This window comes from Elephas maximus, chromosome 1 (genome assembly GCF_024166365.1).
Source record: "Elephas maximus indicus isolate mEleMax1 chromosome 1, mEleMax1 primary haplotype, whole genome shotgun sequence".
Taxonomy (NCBI): Eukaryota; Metazoa; Chordata; class Mammalia; order Proboscidea; family Elephantidae; genus Elephas; species Elephas maximus.
The window spans coordinates 105,295,849-105,303,294 of record NC_064819.1 but is presented as its reverse complement, the minus strand read 5'-3'; the positions used below and the strand labels follow the sequence as shown (position 1 = coordinate 105,303,294).

General features: G+C 46.0%; 1 long non-coding RNA gene across 1 annotated transcript; it reads left to right on the top strand.

Annotated features, from left to right (window-relative positions):
* Nucleotides 1-206: 206 nt before the first annotated feature.
* On the top strand, nt 207-6,540 carry LOC126080151 (uncharacterized). The gene is made up of 4 exons (XR_007518257.1): nt 207-359; nt 1,451-1,748; nt 5,968-6,019; nt 6,281-6,540. It is a non-coding gene; the product is annotated as an uncharacterized LOC126080151 (long non-coding RNA).
* Nucleotides 6,541-7,446: the final 906 nt, after the last annotated feature.

The window sequence follows — 7,446 nt, the reverse complement described above, 5'->3', positions numbered from 1 at the left end:
GTTTGGGTATGTCTGGGTCAGTGGGGCGGCTGAAGGAGAGAAATGAGGGTCTCCGTTTAGGCTTCTGAGCGGAAGAGGGGAGGCGCGCAGGCGCGGCTGGCAGGGCGGCTGCGCGCACTTGGCCCAGAGCTGTTTCTGCCTGTGAAGCGCTCTGGAGCCCCGAGTCTGCTGACCCGGCTGCAATTTGTTCTTGCCTGGCCCGCGACTCCCGGCGCAGGCTGAGCAAGTGCCAGAGCCCCATCCGTCCTCCGCTGCCGGGACTGCGGAGCCGGAGAGCGCATCTGTCACTGTCTCCGGTGGCCTGGATGACTGGCGTGTCATCTTTGACAAATGTCTGTGCCGGCGAGCTTTGCGCGGCTGTGAGTACTTACAGATGCCGAAAACTCACAAACACAGACGGGCTGCTCCACACGCCTGGGCGAACACAAATGAGGCCCAGGACTGCTTTGGATGGAGGTGGAAGAGGCGGGGGAGGGCAGAAAGTGGGACTTGGAGTGGGAAGACCTGGGCTCTGCCTCTTACTCCTCATGAAACTTTGGGCAAACCATTTCCCCTCCCAGAGCCAGGGTTTCCTGACTCCTGAAGTGGGGATAAAGGCCCCTGCGCTGTGCTCAGTGATGTTACAGGAATCAGGCATATTTTTCATCACACTTTTGAGAACTTGGTCCCTGGTGGTACGAAGGGTTTGCACTACTGACCTAAAGGTTAGTGTTTTGAACCCACCCGGTGGCACCCCGGAAGAAAGGTCTGGTGATCTGTTTCCATAAAGACTGGAGCAGTTCTCCTTTGTAACACATGAGCTGGTCATGAGTTGGAATCAACATCGTTTTTTTTTAATTGAGTGCTTGCTTTGGGTCAGGCATTTTGTTACACTTCATGCATACACTAGCTCAGTGAACCCCTACAACAAACCCATTTTGCAGATGAGGATAATACTGAGATCAGAAAACAGCTTGTTTGGGAGTTACATAGCAAGTAAGTAGCAGAGCTGTCTTAGGACACAGGCAGTGTGTACACTAGATTAGGGGTTGGGGTTGGCAGACTGTATTTGTAAAAGGCCAGAAAGTTAATATTTTAGGCCCTCCAGACTATGTGGTCTCTATTCTGCCATTGTAGCTTGAAAGTCAGACACCACATAAATGGAGGGTGTGGGTGTGTTCTAGATAAAACTTTATTTACAAAAACAGCCGGTTGGCAGGATTTGGCTCTCCAGCTCTCAGGCCACAGTTTGCTGCCCTCTGCTCTAGGTTCACAAATCAAAGGAGATGATGACGAGAAAGGTCTGCTTACTCTTCAGAGAGGCAGTATTGGGCATGATAGAGACTGAGGTCTGGAGAGAGGAAGCAACCTGCTCAAGGGCACATAGTCCTTGGCGGGGGAGGCAGGGGCATGTTAATTTCTCCTCTCTTCCCAGGCCATGTTCTTTCTCAAAGTCATAATCTTCTCCCAGACCAGGTCTCAGGGCTCAGTAAAGTTCAAGACATCTTCCTACAGATGAGGTCACCCAGGAAGAATGGCTCTCTACAGCCTGGGTCTTACAAACACAGGTGTGGAGGACAAAGACCAAGGTCAGCCTTCTCCTGCTCAGACACAAGCCTTGAAGATCTCTCCATCCATTCAAGCTCCTGAGCCCAGCTCATCCTCAGCCAGGCCCCACTCTTGGTGCTGGCTGCTGAGAAGCCTCCTCTGACCTGTTGAACCCTCCATGGGGAATGACTGGCGGTAACATTTCCTGGACAAAGATAGAGGTAGGCATAATGTCTAGAATATGAAAATAATCACCCTTGAATCAGAGGGCACTTGAATTCTGTAGTATCTACTATTGTATGTTGAGAAAGAAAAAAATAGTCCAAAGAGCTGGCCTGGCAACTACCAGTGATCTCTGCTGAATATAAACAATTTCACAAAATATCGCCTTCAGATGAGGCCTGTCCAGGACCATAACGTAACATGAGAGACATGAAGATACTCTGAGACCACAAAAATGAATGAAAATCCTTTTTTCTCAGCTAACAGGAGCAACTCCTATTTCTTTACCAATGATAACTTCTGCTTTATTCCTCTTGCCTCATAGATAAAAATGGTTAAATACCCAGTGATCAAATGTCCCTGCTTCTTGACAGCATCTGACCTAGAACAACCCTTGCTTACTTAAGCCCACCCCAAAACCACACAGCACAAGCTCAAGCTCTGTAAGAAGCCCACCTTAACTCTCTTATTGTGATGCTCCATGGTTCCCCATGGTACATGCTGTCCCTTCCTGCAGCAAGTTAATAAACCCAACTTTGTTTGACTATGGCTGTGTTCCTGGTGGTCTTTCAGCATTCAGCTTTATCGACGTATTTATTGGGGTAGAAACATAGATGAGTGAGGTTGGGGAGAAGTGTCAGATGATGAGGTGAGAGAGTGGAGAATCATAGGACAATCCCCGAGGGCCTCCAGAGAATTAGGTTCTGTGACGGTTAAGGCTGTGTGTCAGTTTGGCCGGGCCGTAATTCTCAGTGATTTGGCAGTTATATAATAATGTGGCCTGACAGTTATGTAATGATGTAACTTGGCATTTATGTAACGATGTAACATCCTCCATGATGTGATCTGATATGATCATGCAATCAATTGCAAGGGAGATTTCTGTGGGGGTGTGGCCCGCATCCAATATATACCTAGATGTCCTGGCGAAGCTTGCTTGCTTGATCTGGGTCCTGCATCTGGCTCCTCGTCATTTGATCTCTGGTTTTTAGATCTTGAGCCAGCCATATTGCCTGCTGACCTTGGGATTTGTTGGCTTCCACAGCCTGTGAGCCAGCAGCGTGCTGTCTAACCTGCTGATTTTGGGTCTATCAGCCCCTGCAGCTACGTTCAGTCAGGAGAAGCCTGAGGCCTGAGGCCTGACCCGTGGACTTGGGACTTGCCAGCTTCCATAACCCCATGAGCCAATTCCTTGAGCTAAATCTCACTCTGTCTGTATATATATATATATATATATATATATATATATATATATATATATATGCACTTCTGGTTTGCTTCTCTGGAGAACCCAGCCTAAAACAGATGCTTTAAGTGTAATAAGAAGCTTTTACAGGCTGGATCCTGCCATGAGCATTATCATTTTATCCTCTTAGTAACCCTGGGAGAGTATTAACATTTCCCCTCTATAGATGAAGAAGCTAAAGCTCAGCAGGCTTAAGGGTTTTGCCTGAAGTTCTCTAGCTGGTAAGCGGTATAGCCAGGAGCCAGGAGTCTTCTGATACCAAGCCCATTGTTGGTACTTCAATACAAGGCAAATTTGGGGCCCATGTAGCAGGAAGAACCTATATACCATCTGGTTCTCGCTGTTGACAGCACTGACAATCTTAAGATGGGTGGTTTTCTCTTGAACGTGACAACCACAAGGTCAGAGTCAATGAAGGGGTTTTGGTGGCCACAGTCCCTCCATCTTCAGAGCATATACCAGCCCCAAGAGTAGACTTCCAGTCCATCTGGTCTGATGGATGCAGCATTTAGGAGTTGATAAGTAGAGAGGTGGAGCCCTGGTGGTACAGTGGTTAAGTGTTCGGCTGTTAACCAAAAGATCGGCAGTTCGAATCCACCAGCTGCTCCTTGGAAACCCTATGGGGGCAGTTCTCCTCTGCCCTATAGGGTTGCTGTGAGTTGGAATTGACTCGATGGCAATGGTTACAGGAGTAGAGAGGCATTGAGAAATAATCCTTTAATTCTAATCTTTGCATCCAACGCCCCCCCCCCCAAAAAAAACCAAACTTGTTGCCTTCGAGTCGATTCCGACTCATAGCAACCCCATAGGACAGAGTAGAACTGCCCCATAGGGTTTCCAAGAAACACCTGGTAAATTCGAACTGCTGACCTTTGGTTAGCAGATGGAGCTCTTAGCCAGTACGCCACCAGGGTTTCCAGCACTCCACGTTTGCTTTCTTAAGCATCATTTCTATAGAGAGAATACACAGAAGGGGATAACCTCATCGATAGCTCCCCAAGGCATCTACAGCAGAGGGCAAGGGGCCACACCTGTTTTCATGAAGCTCCTCTCCCAGCTTTGAAGAGGTGCCTTTCCCATGAAGCTCTGCTGTCCTGTGCCCACGTGGAAGAGGGGATGTCTGTGGGATTGCACTGTGGAAAATTTCGAAGGCAGAGGGAAGGAAGGGAAAGAAAACCTTACAAACACCAACTCCATGCCAGGCATATGCTAGGTGCTTTTCATAGGTTATGGGATTCCATTAGAGTTGGATTTTCTTTTAGCGTAACTGTCAATTGGAAACTGCTGGAAGCTGAGATTTTGGAAGTTGAAAAGTAGGTTCATCTTTGGAGCAGGTTTCCCTTGTCTTAGAGAAGCCACCGGGTTGGCCCCTTGGGTAGAGAAATGTAGAACAAGTACCTCTCCATTGTTCTCGGAGAAAATGGTGATGTTATCCCAAGTTTGACTACTCATTTTTTCAGCAGACCTAGAAAATATGTTGTCTAATCGTGGAACTTTGGTGTACTTCACCGGTCTGTGCTCTTGAAGAATTAGAACGTACGTTTCCGAAATTGTAGATTTACAGACTCTGGAGTCCCTGACGTGGTATGATTTCAGGCTGCATAACCCAGACAGTGGGAGATGTATCTGTCTGCTGTTGTGATGGCCTGTCTGGCCTTGGGAGTCAGCCAAGCCCTGTGGGTCCGGGTGTCAGGTTTCCCTAGGAGAATCAGGTCATCTCACTGTTGATCATCCCCAGGTGGAAAATGAACTGACCTTGAGGTAGGGGAAGGAAGGTCTGAAGGTTCTGTTGGGACCGGGACTCAGGGGAGGGAGGAGTGTGGTGATTCTGGTGGAAGACCACTGAATTGTCCTGCCATATGGTACTTGCCAAGGGTGGGCAGAAACCCAAGGTGAGAGCAGGGCCTGGAGCCCAATAGTAATGGTGTCCAGTGGTAGCAGAGTCATCTCTCAGAGTTGTCCCTGTTATCCCACAGGTGTTCAGTGAAACTTTGTTAAACACCTCTAATCTGGCCTCAACGACTTTATAATTAGTATCTTGTCCTCCATCACCCCATGCCACACTGGTCTCCTTGGGCTGTTCCTCCGGCCCCAGGGCTTCAAACTGCTCTTCTTTATGTCCGGAATGTCCTTCCCCATACATGCACGGCTGCCTCCTTGCTTTCTTCAGATGTCACTTCTTGTGACCTTTCCTTACCACCCTGTCTAAAATTCTAACTTCCAGTCCACTGCTGTTCTTTTGTCTTCTTAGTACACATCCCTAACAGAATGTATGTTTTCTGTATACATTCTTCATTCTTTTTTTTTTTTAGTGGCTGTGATTTTTTGGAAGCCAGTCGCCAGGCCTTTCTTCTGAGAAACTTCTGAGGGGATTCAAACGTCCAAACTTTCAGTTAGTAGTCGAGTGCTTAACCATTGCGTCACCCAGAGACTCCATTCTGTGTGCATCTTGTTTATCATCTCTTTGGCTAGAGTATAAGCTTTGTGAAGACTGGGAGTTTTTTTCTCTTTTGATCATAGCTGTAATCTTCAAGGTTTAGAACTGGGTTTGACACATAGTAGGCATTCAAAAAATATTTGTTGAATGAATGAATTTCTTCTATTTCTACTTTACTTAGAGTTTTTATTTTGTCAAACACTTTCATCATTTATTGATCATATTTTTTTCCCCCTGACATTTGTTGATGTAATGAATTTGTTAATTGGTTTCCCGTTATAAATATGTGCCTTACTAGGATAAATTCTACTTGATTATAACGACATTTTGCCAGATTTCATTTGCTAGTGCTTTGTTTTGAAATTTTACATTTACATTTATAAGAATGATTGGCCTACAGTTTCTTTTTTCTAAGTGATCTGTATCAGGTTTTGGTACTAACATAATGTGGCTTCATAAAGTGAATTGCAGCGCTTTATCTTTTTCTGTGATCTGGAAGCGTTTAATTAACAGTGGAATTATTTGTTCTTTAAAGGTTGCATAGAACTCAGCTGTGAAACCATCTGTTCCTGGTGCCTTTTATAATGGTAAGTCTTTAATCACCTTTCTAGTCTTTTCTGTGATAATTGGCCTTCTTAGTTTCTGCTTCTCCTTGGGTCAATTTAGGTAATTTGTATTTGGCTGGGTGTATATCTATTTCTTCTTGATTTTCAAATTTGTATTGCCACAGAGTTGATAGAGAATTAATTCTCTTATAATCTTTTAATCTCTAGCCAATCTATGATAATGTCTGCTTTCCCATTTCTAAATCTGCTTGGATTTGTGCTCTTTCTTTTCCCCTTAATTAGCTTCTTGAGACATTTGCCTGACCTCAGCACTTTGGAGAAATAGAGAGTTCTGTGTCCACATCTGGAACACACTGGCTTATGGAGAGAGAGGAAACCAATAGGAACCAGGTATGAAGCTGCTCAAGATGGCAGCAGTGGCAGGAGCACAGCAGGTCAGGGAATGTGGACTGGTGCCAAAGGCCTGGCTTTGACTCCTGGCTCTTGTGTGAGCTTGCCAGTAATACTTCCCTTCTCTGTGCTTCGGTTTGCTTATCTATGAAATGGGGATGCAGTAGCAGTATCTCCCTCAGGTGGGTGGATCCAAACCAACCAAATCCATTGCTGTCCAGTCTATTCTGACTCACAGCGAACCTGTAGGAAGAGTAACTACCCCACAGGGCTTCCAAGGCTGTAGTCTTTACAGAAGCCAACTGCTACCTCTTTTTCCCATGGAGCGGCTGGGTAGGAGGACTAAATGAATGCATATATGAAAAGTGCTTTGAACAATACCTAGCTGTGTGCTCTTGAGTAGATTCTGACTCATAGCAACCCCATGTGATAGAGTAGAACTGCCCCACAGGATTTTCTACACGGTAATCTTTACGGAAGCAAATCACCAGGTCTTTCTCCTACAGAGCCTCTATGTGGGTTTGAACCACCAACCTTCTGTTAGTAGCTGAGCGCTTAACCATTGCGCCAACAGGGCTCCTTGGTGCAATACCTGGCAGGTAGTAAATGTGCAATAAACATTAGCCATCATTATGGAGGGGTCATGGTGGAGGTAACAAGAGATCACAAAATCCCTAGAAATCACTTGGGAATCTGGTAGAAGATTAGACTTTGAGCTCCTGTCCTGCAGCTATTTGGGAAGAGTCATGATTTGGGTACTAAGGGGAATGTGACCTTGGTTTGTGGTCCCAGGCTAGGTAGACCTGGTACCACTGCAGTGGCACATACTCTCACTAAAATCCTCCCCACAACGCTCTAAGGTAGGTATGGAGTGGAACTTTTGCAATTGCCAACATTCAACCATTTTTGACCACACTTTCATGTGGTTCACCCTAATGTTATTATCATCATCTCCATTTTCCAGATGACAGGTACAGATGAGTTAAACAGCTGCCCTGAGGTCACACAGCTTGTTGGTGGAGGATACTGTAGTCAAACTAGGGCCATATCATTCCACA